Here is a 19434-nt window from a genome sequence, read left to right as displayed (position 1 = left end):
TTAACATTATTCATTATTGTACAAAATGCACTATATGTAAAATGGAAACATATTGCTATAAATAGAGTAAGATATAAACGTGAAATAAGATGATTTCTACTTATTGTGTTTAGGTTGGATGGAGGAGGATCCATCAGATCTCCAAATAATAACATAACAAATTAATCCAAAATGATTTTCATATCATTTGTTCTTTTGGATATCATCCAATCAGCTCATTCCATTTCTCTTTGTGGCTTGGACTAGCAAGGATGACTCAGAATGCATAAGCAATCTTCCGAAATAATGAACTAACATCTTAAAACCAATATAGCTAATCTTTGGAAATATACAAACCTAATCCATATATACAAAATGAAGCTGCATATACAAAACAAATCTGAATATATGAAAGGAATTTCAAAACCGAATCATTCTAAAAAAATTAATAGGACGAAAACAAAATTATTAACTTAATGAATGAATCTGAAAATAAACACATTTTTTCATCGTGCACATTTGTACCAATGACTGCTAGAAGATCTATCTATCTATCTATCTATCTATCTATCTATCTATCTATCTATCTATCTATCTATCTATCTATCTATCTATCTATCTCCTATCTATCTGTATCTATCTATCTATCCATATATCTATCCATCTATCTATCTGTCCGTCTGTCCGTCTGTCCGTCCGTCTCTATCTGTCTGTCTGTCCGTCCGTCTCTATCTATCTGTCTGTCTGTCCGTCCCTATCTGTCTGTCTGTCTGTCTGTCCGTCCGTCTCTATCTGTCTGTCTGTTCGTCCGTCTCTATCTGCCTGTCTGTCCGTCCCTATCTGTCTGTCTGTCTGTCTGTCCGTCCATCTCTATCTGTCTGTCTTTCCGTCCGTCTCTATCTGTCTGTCTGTCCGTCCATCTCTATCTGTCTGTCTGTCTGTCCGTCCGTCTCTATCTATCTATCTGTCTGTCCGTCCGTCTCTATCTGTCTGTCTGTCTGTCCGTCCGTCTCTATCTGTCTGTCTGTCCATCCGTCTCTATCTGTCTGTCTGTCTGTCTGTCCGTCTCTATCTGTCTGTCTGTCTGTCTGTCCGTCCGTCTCTATCTATTTGTCTGTCTGTCCGTCCGTCCGTCTCTATCTATCTGTCTGTCTGTCTATCTGTCCGTCCGTCTCTATCTATTTGTCTGTCTGTCCGTCCGTCCGTCTCTATCTATCTGTCTGTCTGTCCGTCCGTCTCTATCTATCTGTCTGTCTGTCCGTCCGTCTCTATCTATTTGTCTGTCTGTCCGTCCGTCCGTCTCTATCTATCTGTCTGTCTGTCCGTCCGTCTCTATCTATCTGTCTGTCTTTCCGTCCGTCTCTATCTATCTGTCTGTCTGTCCGTCCGTCTCTATCTATCTATCTATCTTTCCGTCCGTCTCTATCTATCTGTCTGTCTGTCCGTCCGTCTCTATCTATCTATCTGTCTGTCTGTCCGTCCATCTCTATCTATCTATCTATCTATCTATCTATCTATCTATCTATCTATCTATCTCTATCTATCTATCTATCTATCTCTATCTATCTACCATGAAACATGTCAATCATTTAAGGAATTTAGGGTCCACTCTTTATTGCACAGAGTTCACAATTCTAAGAAAGTATTTTAAGATTCTTTACGTTAGAATTTATTATACAAAAGTAAGAAAGTGAAGTCATTTCCATTATTTTCTTTAAGTAACTCTCCATAAAATTACATTTTGGCCCACTTAGATTGCTCAGACTCAACATTCCGGCAACCATTCGCCCGACCGTTTCCACTAATGTACAATTTAAAAAGGAAACAACAGTACTCTGGCAAGATGCATTTATTACAATGAATGGTTCAGCAGTAATGGATTTTAATGCGCAAGAGAAATATTTGAAAACTGCTGAAGCCTCTAAATGTGTTTTGGAGTAAGTGTGTGTTGAACACAAATGAAAATTTAAACTGACCTTTGCAAAGCTTGAATTGTAGGGCAAATCGCATATCGTGTAATAGAGTATTTCCCATTACGTTACAAGCTGTTTCAAATCGCTTTCATTTAAGAAATGAAAATGAACCTAAAAGGTTTGGGGAGGGTGTGTGTCGGGGGGGCGGGATGGCAGGTTGGCAGCCGTACAAACAAGAAAGTAAAGGGAGATTATTAAATTCATGTCCAGTTCATTGAAGGCTGAACCTTCATATGCAATGTTCCAGTTATGGTTGCAGAAAAAGGTTTTCAGATCTAAAAAGCCTCTATCCTAAATTAGAACTTTTCTCTACCCACTGACTCCAACCCCCCTTACCTGTTACAGTGGATGTAAAAAGTCTACACACCCCTGTTAAAATATCAGGTTTCTGTGATGTAAAAAATGAGATAAAGATAAATCATTTCAGAACTTTTCCACCTTTAATGTAACCTATAAACTGCACAACTAAACAACAAACTGAAATCTTTTAGGTGGAGGGAAGTAAAAATAAAAAACTAAAATAATATGGTTGCATAAGTGTGCACACCCTTAAACTAATACTTTGTTGAAGCACCTTTTGATTTGATTCCAGCACTCAGTCTTTTTGGGGATGAGTCTATCAGCATGGCATATCTTGGCTTGGCAATATTTGTCCGCTCTTCCTTGCAAAAACATTCCAAATCTGTCAGATTGTGAGGGCGTCTCCTGTTCACAGCCCTCTTCAGATCACCCCACAGATTTTCGATCAGATTCAGGTCTGGACTCTGGCTGGGCCTTTCCAAAACTTTACTCTTCTTCTGTTGAAGCCATTCCATTGTTGATTTGGATGTATGCATTGGGTCGTTGTCATGCTGAAAGATGAAGTTCCTCTTCATGTTCAGCTTCCTAGCAGAAGCCTGAAGGTTTTGTGTCAATATTGACTGGTATTGGGAACTGTTCATAATTCCCTCTACCTTGACTAAGGCCCCAGTTCCAGCTGAAGAAAAACAGCCCCAAAGCATGATGCTGTCACCACCATGCTTCACTGTGGGTATGGTGTTCTTTTGGTGATGTGCAGTGTTGTTTTTGTGCCAAACATATCTTTTGGAATTATGGCCAAAAAGTTCATCCTTGGTTTCATCAGACCATATCACATTTTCCCACAAGCTTTTGGGAGACTTCAGATGTGTTTTTGCTAAATTTAGCTGAGCTTGGATATTTTTATTCATAAGAAAAGGCTTCCGTCTTGCCATTCTACCCCATAGACATGAAGAATACAGGAGATTGTTGTCACATGGACCAGTACTTGCCAGATATTCCTATAGTCTCTTTAATGTTGCTGTAGGCCTCTTGCCAGTCTCCCAGACCAGTTTTCTTCTAGTCTTTTCCATCAATTTTGAAAGGACGTCCAGTTCTTGGTAATGTCACTGTTGTGTCATATTTTCTCCACTTGATGATGACTGTCTTCCATGTGTTCCATGGTATATCTAATGCCTTGGAAATTCTTTTGGACCCTTCTCCTGACTGATACCTTCTAACCTCCCTGGCGGTATTCCCGAGTGTAGCTCGGGGTTAATTATCAGTGCCCAAAGCGGTAACTCCGAGCTACACTCGGGATTACCCTGCAGCATTGCTCAGGGATTCCCAGTTTCACTTACCTTGTCCTGCGCTCCCCCGATGTCCTCCCTGCAGCGTCTCTGGCCATCTCCTCCGGCCGATGCCTGCATCTGTCTTCCGGGTTCCGGTCCCTGCGAGCGTCGGGACGTACGGGGGCCGAAACTGGCGGGAAATGTAAACATTTTAAAAATCGACATTCACAAAATACACTAAAATCACATAGTATAACATTCCTGTATCAAACCATTTCACATACATTTTGTCCCGAGTGCTTTGTCCGGCGCCTTGCCTGCATTTTTACTGTTCTTTCTGCCTGGAAACTGAGAAACATCCATGGCGTCCAAAAAGCGTCCAATTAGGTCAAAAGCAGTTTTAGACCGGCTAGAGAACAGCGATAGTAAATCAGAACCACTTGCAGAATTGAGTGATAATGATTCGTGGGGGAAATTCGTCATCAGACACTGAAAACAATTTTGTGACTTTCCTCAGCGATGTGCGAACTTGGCGCTATATTTCAAATGTCAATGTTTTTGGTTTGATTATATTATTGAATTAAATTTATTATTATTATATTATTATTTTTTATGATTATTTATTATATTATAATTTATGATTTTGTGTTTAAAATTTTATCATACCCGGGATGTTTACTAGACTCTTGTTCGTACAGATTTCAGTGAGTTATTCCTAAAAATTACAGGCCTACAATAAAAAAACAACATATTTCCATGCAAAAAAATGTTCCACTTTGAGCACAGAAATATGGACATAATCAGACCGCTAGGGAGGTTAACTATAAGACCCCTCTGATACTTTGAAAGCTCTGTGCGAACCATGACTTTTGCTGTAGGATGCGACGAAGAAAATGTCAGGAAAGACCTACTAGAACAGCTGAATTTTATTTGGGGTTAAGCAGAGGCACTTTAAATGATGGCAGGTGTGTATTGACTCCTATTTAACTGCATAGGGACCACCCACAGTACATTTACTGCTGCAGGGCGACCCCTGTGCACAAAATCACGTATATATACATGACTATGCATTTTCAGGTAGGGGGCATGCGCCCATCCTACCCACACCACTGATCGTGGCTCCAGGTGTCAATCACCAGGTCCCGGCCGGTGATTACCCGCCTGCGCCTGATGATTACCGGTGACCACCGTCAGGGAGGAGGGCTGCATTGTTTATCAACAGCTCTCCTCCCTGTCAGTTTGGGCACACTGCTTTGGATGGCTGAGCAGAGCCATCCCGATCAGTGTGCTTACAGTGAAGCACACAGCTCCCTCCCCCTAGTAAAACACATTGACTGAATGGGTCCAAATTCTCACACGTAATCTTGTGGAAATTCGGCCCAGAATTGTGGAGGTTGTTATAGCCACAAAAGTCAAAAACCCATACTAATACCCATGATTTTAGAATGGGATGTTCAACAAGCTCATATAAGTGTGATGATTAGCTGTACATGTAGGCAGGTGGAGTCTACTTTCTCCACTGCCAGTGGAGCTTGTCTTCAGTTGGAGGGGAAGTCAGGAGGAACATGGTTCCTTTATGGTTTTCTGTGTTACTAGGGAATTTATCCAATTAGATGATGCTGCCCAATGTGACTCTAGCAGCCATCTTGGGGCAGGTAGAGCCTCTTTAAGGAAAACATAGGGCTTGCAGCTTCTCTGGATATCTATCTCCTTGGGCATGAGATGACCAGGCCGCATTCTACCCTTCCTAACAGGAGCTGTCAGTTCATCTTTAACTTGTTGGCCCTGTGAGTAGGATGTCTTCCCATTGGGTTTATTGAGAACTGTCTTTGGATTCATGCAATACAAGTTCTTTCATCGCACTTGCACTGTGTGTGTTATTGACATTACACTGTGCTGCACCCCACCTACTATAAATGCACAAAACCTTTACCATGCCACTTGTATATACTGTATATATGACATTTTGCATTATATTTTCCCAAGACTAGCCAATGTATGACTTGCGCTATGTGACCTGAAACTGCAGTTCAACTAAAAAGGTATTGTAAAAATTCTATAAAAAAAAGTGTTTGTAAAGTGCTATACAAAACACCTATAAAAGGTCAGCTGAGTAGATATTCTGCCTTTAACACAGTGGTGAATATTATTTTATAACATAATAATGATAATAATAACTATATATATATATATATATATATATATATATAATATATGACATTTTAAAGATTAACCTTCTGAATTGCTTCTGAAAACTGCCTTTTTTCCATTTCCAAAAAATCCCTGTCAAGTAAAATAAGTAATAAAATAAATAAATCCGCAGGACAATTCTGAATAGAAAATGTCTCAAATCACAAGCCATATCCGGTCTCCTTTGAACTCATTTGTCTAGTTTTGCGGCTTGCTCATTGAAGTGGATACAATTCTTCATTTAGACAGAATATTGTAGGACGCTGGCGGATGAATCAACCCTTATCTCCTCATCTGTGGCTCTCAGCATCTCAATATCTGTAAGGCTATCCATCAGACGACATGGGAATAGAAGGTTGCAGGGCCTTAAATCAAGTGGATGAAAGACAATCACCATCAGTATAAAATGGGGCCTTGTGGGGTTACTAAAACTTGACTGTATCTAGTAATAAGAAGGTCCATAGAAGATCTAAACCCGTTTGCTAAAATCTCATAACATTTTTAACTTTGTTTTGTAATTTTAACATTGTTTTTAATCTCTTTGGCCTGGTTTCTGTGCCGAGAGTGTGCTGGTCTGGTGCTGGACAGCTCTTGGTCTCTGTGATCAGGAGCCAGTGGGACGGGTTGTCAATCATGTGACCTCTGTAACAGAAGTCACAGTGATCAAGTGATCGCCTCCTGGCAGTAAGATTCAGTTAAAGGGCCACAGGAAAGGTTTGAAAAATAAAATATTAATAAAACACAGCAAATGTGATGAAGTTATATTCATATTTTTCCTGTAAATCCTGAGCTTTCAATCTATCCTTATTATCTCTCATGCCGACTGCAATAATAAAATTTCACTATAATAGGGGTCTGCGCTCAGGGCTAGATTTGTCACTAAACCACAAAAGGCTATGGCTGGGATACCATGGCCCCAATGAGTGGCCCATAGTTGCCCAGGCCACTTAAATTTATGTTGACTAGAAGTCTCACTTCTGTTTGTATTGTTTAATGAGAGAGAGTTGCTAAAACTGTAGAGTACAAAATTTGGTGCAGCAATTGGCTTCCAGGTTTTAATGTCAAAGGTTAACTGAACAAGGTGAAGTTAGAAGTTGATTGGCTAGCAAGAGTTCCAACTCTTTCTGTTTCAATGTCCATGAACACAAAGATTAAAAAGCAATTAGGGATGGTGGGAGTCTCTCATAATGGGCACAACAGATGTACAGACCTGGAAACGAAGCAGTGGGATGGTGGGAGCCTTCCATAATGGGCACAAGAGGTATACAGAGCTGGGAACTCAGCATAGGGATTTCGAGAGCCCATTATAATGGACACAACAAATGTTCAGATCTCAGAACTCAGCACAGGGATAGTGGGAGCTCTTCGTAAGAGGTACAGCAGGTGTAAGGACCCAGGAACTTAGCATAGGGATGGCAGGAGCACCCTACAATGCTCACAGAAGGTGTGTGGAACAGGGAACTTAGCACAAGGATGGTGGTAAACCTTCAAATTGGGTACTGAAGGTGAGAAGATCTAGGAACTCAGCACAAGTATGGCTAGAGCACCTTATAATGGGTGCAGCAGGTGTGTAGAAATGGGAATGCAGCAAAGAGATGGTGGCAGCCCTTCATAATGGGTACAAGAGGTGTACGGACCCAGGAACTCAGCATAGGGATGGTAGGAGACCCTTATAATGCATACAGGAGGTGTGCAGACCAGGGAACTTAGGAGATGGATGGGGGTATCCCTTCAAATTGGGCACTGCAAGTGTGCTGACCTAGGAACTCAGCACAGGGGTGGTTGGAGTCCTTCATAATTGGTATAGGAGGTGTACCATAATAGGTACAGGAGGTGTACAGAGCCAGGAACATAACAGATGGATGGTAGGTGCATCTCAAAATGCACATAGCAAGTACTCAGATCAGGAAACGTAGCACAGGGATGTGAGAATCCTTCAAATTGGGCACTGCAGGTGTGCAGACCTTGGAACTCAGAACAGGCATGGTTGGAACTCCTTATATTGGGTGCAGCAGGTGTACAGACCTTGGAACTCAGCACAGGCATAGTTGGAACCCCTTATATGGGACACAGCAGGTGTACTGACCTTGGAACTCAGCACAGGCATGGTTGGAGTCCCTTATATTGGGCACAGCAGGTGTACAGACCTTGGAACTCAGCACAGGCATAGTTGGAACCCCTTATATGGGACACAGCAGGTGTACAGATCTTGGAACTCAACACAGGCATAGTTGGAACCCCTTATATTGGGTGCAGCAGGTGTACAGACCTTGGAACTCAGCACAGGCATAGTTGGAACCCCTTATATGGGACACAGCAGGTGTACAGACCTTGGAACTCAGCACAGGCATGGTTGGAGCCCCTTATATTGGGCAGAGCGGGTGTACACACCTTGGAACTCAGCACAGGCATAGTTGGAACCCCTTATATTGGGTGCAGCAGGTGTACAGACCTTGGAACTCAGCACAGGCATGGTTGGAGCCCCTTATATTGGGCAGAGCGGGTGTACACACCTTGGAAGTCAGCACAGGCATGGTTGGAACCCCTTATATTGGGCAGAGCGGGTGTACAGACCTTGGAACTCAGCCCAGGCATGGTTGGAGCCCCTTATATTGGGTGCAGCAGGTGTACAGACCTTCGAACTCAGCACAGGCATGGTTGGAACCCCTTATATTGGGCAGAGCGGGTGCACAGACCTGGTGTTTTAGCACAAATAGTGGGAGCCCCTTAAAGTGCACACAGCTGCTGTGAAGACTAGGGAACTTAGTGCAGGTATGGTGGCAAAGAAGCAGACCCAGGAATTCAGCACGTGGTTAGTGGGAAACCCTCATAATAGGCACAGTAAATGTGCAGAACTACTTGGATATTACTAATAAAGTATTTGAGAGATACTGAATACTGTCAGGTGGTTTATTTTTCCGGCATCCCCCAAACACTAAAATAGGAGTTTTGAGTGGACTGCCCCTTTAATAACAATATAAAAAAATCTCCATTTTCTGTCATTATTCTCCTTAAAATTCTACCTGTAAAAACTTTTTCTCCTATATCACATAATCTCCTTGTAATCCTTCTAAACTGTACTAAGTGTTTTCTGATGCCTTCAGCATTGTCGATCCATATTGGCTGCACATGCGTTCGCATTTTCTAAACAGATCCTCATTAAGGCCTAAAGGAGTTCCCCCGGAGAGCGATGTAGATGATAAATCACTATCTTCTAACAATTACTGTTAACGGGATAATAAGAAGCCTAAACTAATTCATTTCTCATGCTCTAATAGAAAGGTGCAACCGGGTCTGTCCCTGCATAACCTCCAAACTGCCCTCAATTTATCTGAATTATGGCTCCTTACCTGTCCCAGAATGACTAGTGGCGGTAAGCTGCTTCCTCCGCCTCGCCTGTAAATGATTCTGGTGCACAGTGTACAGTTATTGGGTGACAGAGAGCATATTTTAACCACATAGGTACTAACCTTATATACCACTTCATTACCAGGCTAGTTTTCAGTTTTCAGTGCTGTGATAGTTTCATTGACAATTACTCGGCTATGCAACAGTATGCCCAAAATTTCATTTTTTGAGACAAATAGAGCTTTCTTTTAGTGATGTTTAAAAACCACTGATTATTATTTTTTTCATGTTTTTACTATAATTTTATATAGTAAAAACATGACAATAAAACAATTTCAGTACATTCTAAAATGGCAGGATGTTACAAACACCACTAAAATGACCCATTTTTGGAAAGTAAACTCCCCAAGGTGATCTTGTTTTTTTCCACAGTTTTTTGGAAATGAAGAAACATGTATATCTGCTTTGCAATGGTGCCAATATCTCTATTTAGGACACAAGATACTGGGGAGAAATTGCAGAGTGGTAGTCAGCTTCTGAGACCTGTGACCTGATCTTCTGATCTGTTTGACCCAGCTTTACTTCTGATTCCATTATATCCTGATCTCCAATTGCTGATTTGTGTCTTGACTTTGTCTTCTGCCTGCCGATTCGGTACCTCTATTGCCTGCCTGATATTGACCCTAGCTTCTGACCCCACTCCTGACTTCTGATTTGGTAATGATGCTACCTGGTTGCCGCTAATTCTGGCTCCTCTTGACTACAGCTTCCTGCATTTACAAGTTCCTGTGTTCCGCCAGTTTGCCTGCATTCTACATCAGATCTGGTCTGCGCATCCACAGCATCCCATCAATATTCAACCTGCCCTCAGTTCATCTATTGTGTCTGGACCCACAGCAGGCACCTATGCAACTCCTCATCCTGCTACGCCCTATTCACAATATAGCACTACCCTGCAGTTGCTGAAGTTTTGGGTCCCTCTATAGTCCTGCACAGACAGGCAACACACATTTCCTTCCAGACTTGCACTCCAAAGACACTAAACAGTCCTTGAACTTGTTTGTTTGGGGGGTTTTTAGGGGATTTGAACTTGGAGGTGGATGAGGGGTACATGGGATGCCCAAGGAACTATTAAACTGAGGACAACTTCCTGGAACTATGTACAAGTGCTCAGAAGAGGTTCTTTTGAGAGCTATCCAGCCCCTCCTGATTTACCAATTCAGACCCCAGATGAAATCTGCTCTTCACTCAGCTGCCTCAAGGAATCCGTGGGCAAGAGGACCCAGAATCTGCCGCCTTTAGATCAGCAGTCCCAGATGGGGGCTAGTCAGATTTCCCACCTGAATGCCCTTATCTGGCTTAGGGGGTGTGGGATTACTCACTCTCTTGCAAGCTTCAGGTCTTACACTGGGCTGGCTCCTTTCCTACTTCACAGACTGCCCTCTCTCAGGGGATGATGAGGCTGAGAGATCCTCCCTTCTAGCTCCTCCACCTGCAGGTAGGCCCCTCTCCTGGACAACCTCCTAGGCTCCACATGCTATTCTGCTCACTCCATCTTCCACTCAAAATCTCCTGCTGTTGAGCAGGCTCAGTTACACTTAAGGGCTGTCCTGACCCCATTCCAAGCCTCCTGCTTAGGGATTGGTCAGAATCCCCTAAGAGTGCAGACCAGCTCCTGCTCACCCCTGCCCCCTGAGTTCTGAAGACTTCTCTATGTCTCTAGATCAGGAGGAGGTACCAGTGAACTGATCTGCAGAGCCTCTCAGCCCTGACCCAAATTTGTCCCTCTCACTATTCCTCTCTGGCTGCTATTCAGCCTCTGACTAAAAAAAAATAGTTAACCAGCTCCCCCTAGCTTTCCTAGGGGGATGCTACACCAACTTCAGGGGGTATTGGACAAAAGGTGATGCCCTCTTCTCATCTCATCTGTAGAGTCAGTGAGGTGGTCATCAAGAAATGAAGAGCTTAGTCAGCCTCGGGTCAGCAATGTCACAAGGAAATGAGAGGTATATCCACCATAGAATGAGTAACCAGTCACAGGCAGGCCAGGCAGCAACAGCCCACACATCTCACATCTCTGTTCACTTTTTGCCTCTCCATGTTTGTCTCTTCTGAGTTTCACTCCTACCTGGCTATTCCTCAGAGCAAATAACAGTCTGTTCCCATCTGACTTACTCAAGATTGCTGCCCCTAAGGTTGAAAATTCTCAATAGCTGAGCGTCATTCACTGTCTCCTCCAAGATGGCCATCACCAGGCAGTCACCCATATGGTGGTCAAATAAATTGGCCATAAAAACACAGAAAATAAAACATTTTAATTGCTTTCTTGCAGCATTTTTCCTTTCCATAAGTTATTTTTAATTCACTTGCAATACAACATTGAACTTGCCACAGAATTCAACCACTCTAAGAAGAATCAATTCCCTAGCACAGCTTACTCCCTCAATGCATATCATAGCCTTCTCCTCTTCTGCAAGTGTCTAACCACTGTCTTTGCTGGTCCAGCTACTTCATTCCTTCTCCTCTCTTCAAAACCTTTTTTGAGCTGTTGAAGAGAGAATATGAATACTGTAGATCAGCCTTTCTCAAACTTCTTACCCCAGAGGAACCCTTAAAATTATTATCAGATCTTGGGGAACCAATTCATCAGATGTCAGTGGGAAAAATGCCCCTTACATTTGTGCTCAGTGGAAAGAATTCCCCCTTACAGTGGTTATAAGCTGTCTCACTTTCAGACAGCTATTGTAATGGACCGCCTGACAGCACCTCTATCAGTCCCCCGGTAGAGCCTCCCCAGAGTGCGGAGTCTAAGCACTGGAGCACTTGTTCACCAGGGCCCCTGATCGTGGGGATGGACTTGGAGCGCTCCGGTACCAGGTCGCAACTACCAAGTATCTCCAACAGGGGTAGAGGAGTCTGACATTGGCTCCAGAGACCTAGGAGTCTGATGTAAGGGAGCCTAGTGATCCCTGAGGGGTGGGTGGATGGATGAGCTAAATCAGAGTCATGCAGGTCGGGTCGGTAACTAGCGGATCTGTAAGGTACAAAACGGTAGGCAAAGGATAGTCGGGTCACACGCAGGGTCAATACCAGGAGATCAGATCTAAATGGGAACATCCAGGAGCAGAGTCAGGCAAGCCAAGGGGTCAGGACGGGAGAAGGCAACAAGGTCAACACAATCCAGATCAGAAGTACTTACACACAGGTAACAGGATACAAAGACCATTCGGCAACAAGTGTCTGTGCAGGGCTAGTTTAAATAGCCCGCCCTGCACCTGACAGGCGTAGCCTGGGTCCCAGTGCCTGCCTAGTACTGTCCAGACGACAGGTGCGCCTGGGTCCTAGTGCCCTGCCACCTATATGTCTTGGCAGACACCTACGCAAGTGTAGACCCATGCGTCGCGATGGTTCCTGACAGCTATATAGTTTATTGGTGTCATGTTGCTTGCTCTGCCAAATGGCATTGGTCCCAGGAATAGGCAGGCACCACCAGATGGAAGATCAACCAGCCACAGGTCAAGGAACCCTCAGCAACCTCTAGAGGAACTCTGGTTGAGAATAGCTGCTGTGGAGTTCACCAAAGGCTGCTGGGGCTGCTAATATCACACCCAAGATGTCGCCATCCAGCAGCAGTCACGGGGCATTTCACTGTGTACACAAAGAAGACTTTTACAGGTAAACAACATGCATAAAATACCTAAATGCAAATATAAACTTAAGGGAATATATATTTTTTTAGGAATGGTATGAGTATTGATCTGCTTTAACTTTATGTTTCTTACTTTATCAGACATTTATTAGATGCCTTGCAAAGGTTTTTTGCTTATATCTTTGCCATCTGCACAAAACACTCAAGTAATGTCTTTGCCTCACCACTTCTTCAGAACATATTCCCATGTTCTCCGAAATGAAAGTTTCTCATATCGTAATGTCTATCAGAGTCTATTGTGTGGAATATATGCTTTGATAAAGGGTTAAGTTTTTCCCTATCAGTCTGTGCTGTGTGAGCCCAGGCTCCCCGCACGTCTCCCCGTCTGGATAGATGCTGGATGATAGAAGCTGCAGCTTTGCACTTTTATTCTACTTATCTGCCTAATCCTCTCTGAAACCTCCCCATGTCCTTCAGTTTGTTTGCTCCTACATTGAGCTTTAAGATGTCAGCACATTTTATTCTCTTCACACCTCCATTATCTAATGGGGAATAGAGAGCGTGTCCCGTTCATTATTCCTTGACCTCATCTGTGAATATACAATTATCCTGAGTCTGTTCACCTTCGTACCTTTCTGTGGTCATTGGAGCATTTATGGACTCTAGGGGCATATATTATAAATCAATGAATCTGGCATTTGCCAAACATTTATTGAACATTCATACTTATTTGTTGAGCCCATACACAAAGCATGGAAATGTACCTGCTCTATTTTGAATCGCATTGTACAATTCAGCCCAAAGCGCAACTCACCCAAGCTCATATACCATGTTTTGTGGTGCACTGCATTGTTGAAAAAGAGTCAAGCATGTTTTTTTCATCCCTTGGTGATTAAGAAACATATACAGAAAGTGCAGCGCTTATGTCCAAAGCATATGAAGAACACAAAATTATTCCTGTGTAAACTTATATAGGAAATAATCATACAAAAATATATATAAGATTAACTTAAATCATAAATAAAGTCCAAAAAGTGCAGTATCCAATGGTGTTCTAGAGATCAGTCATGACCAGTGACATAAGGTGGCATCTGTGAAGAGTGCTTTCTGTGACAATCCTCCACCACTATGGACTCACCAGAGCAGGGGCGGACTGACCATTTGGAAACTCGGGCACTGCCTGAGGGCCCGGGGTCAGTAGGGGGCCCCATGAGATGCCCCTGGTACCTTTTTCATAGGCTTTTTTGAGTTGGGCAAGGACACAGGGGCCCCATGATCCCCTATTGCTCGGGGGCCCCATGAGTTGTCAGTCCGCCCCTGCTCTGGCCATAGTAGGTCAGTGACACAAAGGGGTGGGAATGCTTAGGACATTGCCACATGACCATATAAGGCCATATCCTCCACCATGCAGCTTCACGTAGACATAGACACAGAGATACTTGGGACATCATTGACCTAATATGGACAAATGACCATACTAGGCCAATGTAATTAATCTAATATGGCCAGATGGCCATAAAAGGTCAATGATCCCCTATTGCCTGGGGGCCCCATGAGTTGTCAGTCTGCCCCTGAGTAAGAGGCAACTAGGCTCTGTACAGAAATCCCTCCGAAAAATTTAAGCTTTCCACTGCGGGGATAGATGGCCACATATCTAGTGCAGCTGGGCTCTATATAGGGACCCCTCTAAGGCAGATGTATCAGCTCCAGTGCATGGATAAACAATCAATCCGGAGATAGTGAATCCTAGATAAAAGAGCTCAGAAACCAGAGCCCAGAGATGGTGGCATACTGTGTAGTATTTTATTGCATAAAAATATTAGCATCCACGTGGAGCACATAAAAGCAATACAGCTTCACTTACAAACATGGCCGCCGGACCATCGTATGGACTCGACGACGTGACATCAGCACGTAGGCTCCTTCCTGACGTGTTTCGTGCACATGCACATTCTCAAAGGGACCCACCTCCTACTGATGCCATCACAATTCACATGTTAAATAGCCTTCAGGCGTGTGAACGAACAGGCGCCATTTTATTGAAAACCAGACATCGCATCTTTGTTCTGAATCGTGTAAATCAAAAAACAACCACTTGCAAAATAAATAAACAAAACGTGGTGACAATAATATTACTATTTAGATATGGGATTGTTATTTATCTATTAAATGAATTACATGAACTTATATTTCCACAGGGTGCTGCGGATATCAATATTTTAATCACAGATACCAGTGAGAAAAAAGCCAAAATATCAAAATAGACCAAAAGAAGGGCATTTAGAAGAAAATATCCCTACAATTCTAATAAGAAGGGGATTATACAGAATATAAAAAAATTATAACAAATCAATAATAAATAATAATCTATTCAATTCCAACACAGATGCGATCAAGAATGAAAACATATAAAAACATATATAAAATAAATATAAAATATAGACGTGGGGCCTTAAAAAGCACTATGTGACATAAAACATATAATATTTTCTTTTTCAAAAAATCATATAAAACACATGAAAGAGCATCAAAATTATATAAGTGTGTGCAGCATGTTGTGATTAAGGATGAGCTTGGATTTGGTCTGAACCTGGAAGACAGCTGTCAGTGCCCTGACAAAGTGCCATTGGTAGGGGATTCCCCACCCTGAAGCTTCATGTAAGCAAAGGAGTGGGGATGCTTAGGATAACATTGACCTTTTATGGCCACCTGGCCATATTATTATTATTATTATTATTATACAGTATTTATAAAGCGCCAATAGTTCGCTCAGCGCTGTACATTACAAAAGGGAGACAGAACATGTGACAGAACAATACCAATACAATGCAAAACATGAGGGGATCGAGGGCCCTGCTCTTTCGAGCTTACAATCTAGGAATTAGATTAATTACATTGGCCTAGTATGGTCATTTGTCCATATTAGGTCAATGATGTCCCAAGTATCTCTGTGTCTATGTCTACGTGAAGCTGCATGGTGGAGGATATGTCCTAATATGGTCATGTGGCAATGTCCTAAGCATTCCCACCCCTTTGTGTCACTGACCTACTATGGCCAGAGCAGGGGCAGACTGACAACTCATGGGGCCCCCGAGCAATAGGGGATCATGGGGCCCCTGTGTACTTGGCCCAAACTCAAAAAAGCCTATGAAAAAGGTACCAGGGGCATCTCATGGGGCCCCCTTCTGATCCCGGGCCCTCGGGCAGTGCCCGAGTTTCCAAGTGGTCAGTCCGCCCCTGGGCCAGAGGGTCATGTTAGTTCAATGATGTCGCAAGCACTGTAGCCCCCTAGTATACATGAAGCTTTGCAGCTCATGAGACAGCACTGACAGCTAGGTTTCCAGGTGCTGAAAGTTCAGCAGCAAGAAGAGGACAGCGCAGCTTTGCAGTGAGGTTCAGCATCAGGAAGAGGACAGCACAGCCCTGCAGTGAGGTTCAGCAGCAGGAAGAGGATAGGGCATCCCTGAAGTGAGGTTCAGCAGCAGGAAGAGGATAGGGCAGCCCTGCAGTGAGATTCAGCAGCAGGAAGAGGACAGGGCAGCCCTGCAGTGAGATTCAGCAGCAGGAAGAGGACAGGGCAGCCCTGAAGTGAGGTTCAGCAGCAGGAAAAGGACAGGTCAGCCCTGCAGTGAGATTCAGCAGCAGGAAGAGGACAGGGCAGCCCTGCAATGAAGATTTTTACAGAATCTAGAATCCTGCACATCATGGGGCATATTTCATTTCAAATAAGTCATTTATCTAAAGCTGTAGAGAAAAAAATATGCTTGTTTTTTTTTTTACTACATTTCAGCTTTAGGAATCTTCTGCAGCCATATCAAGAGTTTCTTAGAGTGGTCGTAGTAAGAACTGCCTGAATTTGTTGCACATGTTGGTAATGTTACCTAAAGTGGTGCAAATGTTTTCATGAATTAGGCACAAGTAGTTTTAGGCTCCATGTACACAGGACGTAGGTTAAAAAAAGTCTGTTTAAGCCGCGTTTGCATAACGCGTTTATGCGCGTTTATGTGCGTTTGCGTTTAGAAGTGTTTTTTAAAGATAAGCACAGGAGAACCTCCCAAATGCCCAGAATGCACTGAAAGTGGTAAATTGTTAACTATTTCAGACTGTGTCAGAGAAATACAGAGAGTAGAAGCAGAGACAGCAGTATGTGTTGAGATAATTAGGTGTGAGTTGCTCATTAACATTTCTTTTGTTTCCAAGGGTGGGAAAGGTGTCTGGTGGAAGGAGTCACTAAGGTCACCTGGCAGGAAATTTGAGGGGTGAATGGTCATTAACATATCTTTTGTTTCCAAGGGTGGGAGAGGTCTGAAGTGTGAATTGGTCATTACAATGTGTGACAAGCTTGGTAGGAACATCCTGTGTTCAGTGTTTTGTCCATCTGAGCACCTTGAAAACACTTTGCATGCATTTTTCATGATGAAAAAAGGCTCTGGACAGCATCTGGAACTGGAAGACTTTAAAAAAAATTTCAGATGCAAATGCTTATAAATGCGATATGCCGCGATTTTACACGTTTAGCCGCGTTTAGAAGCATTTTGCGTTTGGAACTCTGATAAAATCTGCGTTAAAAAAACGACTGTAAACTCAAATTCCTGTAAATGACTGTAAACGAAGATGTGTACAGGGACATATAGGAAAACATTAGGGAGAGTTCAGGGGCTGCTGAAAAAAACGCTGAACAGCTTCTAAACGTGAGTTTATCAGCTGCAGTGTACATGAGCCCTTAAAGAGACTTACCACCAGAAAAGCTTTCTCTATGCTGCATTAAATTCTCCTATCCAACTACTATTATTATCAATAGTAACAATAATAATAACAACGAAATTAACCACCTTCCGCCCGCCCTATAGTACAATGACGGGTGCAAGGTGGTTCTCTCGATCTGATAGGACGTCATATGAGGTCATACCATTCTCACTGCGCATGCGCGGCTCAGGGAGCGTGCAGCGCGGCGATCGCCGATGCACTGTGTCCCTTGGACACAGCGGATCACGGAAAGAGCTGAGGATGTCGGCTCGGTCATGTGATCAGCTGTGTCCAATCACCGCTGATCACATGTAAACACGGAAATGCCGGTTATCTGCATTTCTCTCCTCTCGAGCTGTCACGCTGACAGCTCAAGAGGAGAGGAGAGCCGGTAATCTGCTTTCCGTGGAGGGGACATGTACACTGCTCATCAGGGCACTGATTATCAGTGTGCCCTGATGATCAGTGTGGCCCCAGATGTGCCACCTGTCAGTGCCATGTGCCAGTGCCACATCAATGCCACATATCAGTGCCCATCTGAGCTGCCTTTCAATGTCACCCATCAGTGCCAGTCAGTGCCACCTATCAGTGCTGCCAATCAGTGCCACCTATCAATGCCAGTCAGTGTCGCCTATCAGTGAGCATCAGTGCCGCCTATCAGTGCCATATCAGCGTCATGTATCAGTGTCATGTATCAGTGCTGCCTTTCAGTGCCTATCAGTGATGCCTGTCAATGCCCATCAGTGCAACCTACCAGTGCCTCCTCATCAGTGCCACCTATCAGTGTCCATCAGTGCAGCCTATCAGTGCCCATCACTGCAGCCTCATTAGCGCACATCAGTGAAGGAGAAAAACCATTATTTACAAAATTGTATAACAAAAACTAAGAAAAAAATTTTTTTTTTCAAAATTTTCCGTGGTTTTTGGTTTGTTTAAGAAAAAATAAAAATCCCAGAGGTGATTAAATACCACCAAAAAAAAGCTCTATCTGTCTCACAAAAATGATAAAAATTTCATATGGGTACAATGTTGCATGACCGCGCAATTGTCATTCAAATTGTGACAGCGCTGAAAGGTGGAAATTGGCCTGGGCAGGAAGGGGGTATAAGTGCCCTGTAGGCTAGTGGTTAAAAGAAGTCTCTATAGCCACCAAACGAAAGTCATTACAGAATTGTCATTAGAATAGAAATATAAAAAAAAATGGAAAGCCTGCGCTATTAAAACTGCTTTGCATAAATATTTTCTACCTGACAAATAGACTTAATATTTCTCAATTTAACCTTTTCCACTGAACCGATAAAGCTACGGCTTAAACTGTAATTTTCTTCTGTTCAAATGTAAGCGTAATGGAAAATCATTTATTAACGATGTAGCAAATTACAGAAATACGGACATAATATGTTACTCAGAACCATAATTATGTATTAGTCCCAATGCTATTTATTTCTCTTTAATATTTCAGTGACCAGGCAAAGCCACAAATTTCCTCGTGGTTGACTTCTAATATGTTAATTTCTTTCTTTTTTTTCTTTTTTTTTTTTTAAATCAAAGCCATGATATAGAGCTGACCACCGCTCAGACCAGCCGAAAACTGCCGTGCTGATGCCTGTACATCAATTAAATCAATGATTTAATGACACAGAGACAACACTGGCATTGCAGAGATTAATTGGAGCTTGGCAATATTAATCTAGTTGTAACATGATTATAGCTGGGTCACGGCTATTTATAATGTAACTGATGTGCTATCATCCCACAAGAATATATCCCACAGAAACTGGGTTAAGCTAATTTAGGCAAATGAAATTCATGGTGTGGTTAACGAAACCATGTACAATGAAGAGTGGTCATAGATTTCACTTTTTATTCTACAAGTGGCCTAGTATTTGCTTTTGAATTTATCAAAGGTCCCCAAACTTTGGCCTAAGGCCAAGATGTAGCCATTTGCTTGCCCATAACTGACCCTTTTATTTCCATTAGG

The sequence above is a fragment of the Staurois parvus genome, unplaced genomic scaffold (genome assembly GCF_062004578.1).
Source record: "Staurois parvus isolate SC_StPar_1 unplaced genomic scaffold, SC_StPar_1.0 ptg001263l, whole genome shotgun sequence".
Lineage (NCBI taxonomy): Eukaryota > Metazoa > Chordata > Amphibia > Anura > Ranidae > Staurois > Staurois parvus.
The sequence above is the reverse complement of the archived record's forward strand: the minus strand, read 5'-3'. Positions refer to the sequence as shown.